This window comes from Nicotiana tomentosiformis, chromosome 8 (genome assembly GCF_000390325.3).
Source record: "Nicotiana tomentosiformis chromosome 8, ASM39032v3, whole genome shotgun sequence".
Taxonomy (NCBI): Eukaryota; Viridiplantae; Streptophyta; class Magnoliopsida; order Solanales; family Solanaceae; genus Nicotiana; species Nicotiana tomentosiformis.
Window position 1 is genome coordinate 114,492,891 of NC_090819.1, and position 2,328 is coordinate 114,495,218.

At 32.4% G+C, this 2,328-nt stretch overlaps 1 pseudogene; it reads right to left on the reverse strand.

The window, feature by feature from the left end:
* Window positions 1-352: 352 nt before the first annotated feature.
* On the reverse strand, window positions 353-1,972 carry LOC108946991 (beta-amyrin 11-oxidase-like; annotated as a pseudogene).
* Window positions 1,973-2,328: the final 356 nt, after the last annotated feature.

Consider the following 2,328-nt stretch of genomic DNA (forward strand, 5'->3'; position numbering starts at 1 on the left):
ACGGGAGATGAGCGTGTCTGGTGTTATTTTTTGCGTATTAATTAAGTACTTTTTTTTTTTGGTTAATTCTTTCAAAATTTTCACACATTGAAATTTCTATTCTTCTTTTGTCGCTGTAAAATCGTATATGATTAAACAAAATGTGTATAGTCAATGGTTCAATTGATCTCAATATTTTCAACACGGAAAATTAATATATATGTAAGAAAATTACTATTTAAAAAAACAAAAATTTGAACTTATAATTCTAAAAGTGCAATGGGTACGCAATCGTAAGAACTAAAGGTTGAACCTGTAAAATTTATATTCTGGATCTACCTCTTCTTAATAGTGCACCCATCCTGCCAAAATCTTGGATTCGCCTACGCATACATAGACAACAATATAATGAAAAGAGCCCCCGGAAATGTTGAAGTTGTCATTCATATAATGTTTGGGAGCTTCTTCAATCTCACAAGACAATTTTCAAGACGTTCAATCTTGCTCTCTTGATTAAGCTGCTCAAGCCTGCATCATATATACAGATCAGTATTAATTAATTTTCTTCTTCTTAATTATTTCATGGAATGGAATATATAATTACTGAATTTGAGATGGAAAGTACTGAAAAATAACTGAAACTTCAAGCCCGGCTAAATTGGCGCCTGGGCACATTTTGGGGCCTCTTCCAAATGGAATAAAATAGGCTGGCTTGGTTTCAAGATCCTGTACAAAATTTTCATTATAACTACTAATTCATTGGATATTTAATATAATATCCTTACTTAACAATTATACATGGATGTCATTATCTAAGTAAAGAAAATTTATTTTTGAACTCAAATTTATATATTAGTACATTCCATCTTGAAGGATTGAATTCCTTAGGTTTCACATAAGTATCAGGATCCATATGATACTCCTTCACAATACCAAAAACCTCCACCCCTTGGGTATGGCGTACCTTGCATAATTAAGAGGAATTAATTAATTAATTAATGTATCATTGGATTTAAAGAGGGATTATAATAAGTAGAAATAAGTATTACAAGACAGATTACCAACCATTTATGTTAACACTAGTTTTTCCCTCTCGAAGGAGTAATGATGATACGCTAGCACAACGCTGTGTTTCATTAATCACCTGTACCAATATATGTACCAATTAATTACACTTATAAGAATCCATATGTTAGTCCAAAAGAGTTTGATCTTGCACTAATTAATTGAAATTTAAAATAAAAATTCTACATATTGAATTGTGTTCTACTAGTTTATTATACTGTAAGTAAATAAGTTAAGAAGAATTAGCTAGATCTTACCTTCGTAAGGCCTGCATTTGTCTAATCTCGTCTATATTAAGGCCTGCATTTGAAGATGGTCTTTTCTTAACTATATCCTCTTGTTCCTCCTGAAAAGAGAAAAAAAATTACTGACAAGACATTTGAGTGAAAGTGGATTTTCAACTATTACTTAATTCAGAAATTTAAGAAGAACATCATATAAAATATTACTATTAAACTAGAAGTAGTGAGTGTGTACGTACTTTTGCTTTCTGCAAAAACTCGGGATGTTTTTCCAAATACATAATTGCTTTTGCTGTAACCTCAGCAGTAAATTCATAACCAGCAAATGTAAGCGAAACTAGCTTCGTATCCAGTATGTTGGACTTTGGGCTTGCTTTATTTTTTCCAATCATGGCTTTTCTTTCCTCTAATATCTGATAAAATATCTTAACCATTGCTCCTCGAGCCTGAAACGATTTAAAGGATCCATGGGTTCCTCTAATATCTGATAAAATATCTTAACCATTGCTCCTCGAGCCTGAAACAATTTAAAGGATCCATTGGTTGATCTAGTGGTAAGTACCCTCCACTTCCAACCAAGAAGTTGTGAGTTCGAGTCACCCCAAGAGCAGTGTGGGGAATTCTTGGAGGGAGGAAGCCGATGGTCTATCGGAAAAACACCCTCTCTACCCCAGGGTAAGGATAAGGCCTGCGTACACACTACTCTCCCCATACCCACTAATGAAATTATACTGGATTGTTGTTGTTGTAGTATTATTCAAAATAGAGAAGTTAAACAAACGAATTTTGCATTCCGTTTTGTTTAAAATCACAATTAGGATGATAAAATCCTCTCAAAATACAGTTTTTGTGAATTCAATACTTTCAGATATTTAATCTAGAATAAAAGGTCCTTTTTTTTTTTTGGATTTTAAGTTATATAATCATTCAAAGAATAGTACTGAACTACAGATAATTAAGCGTCATTAAAATGCGAGATCTATAATTTTAAAAATAAGACATGTATGTTACCTGCAACAAGTGACATGTCGCGGATCTAGGA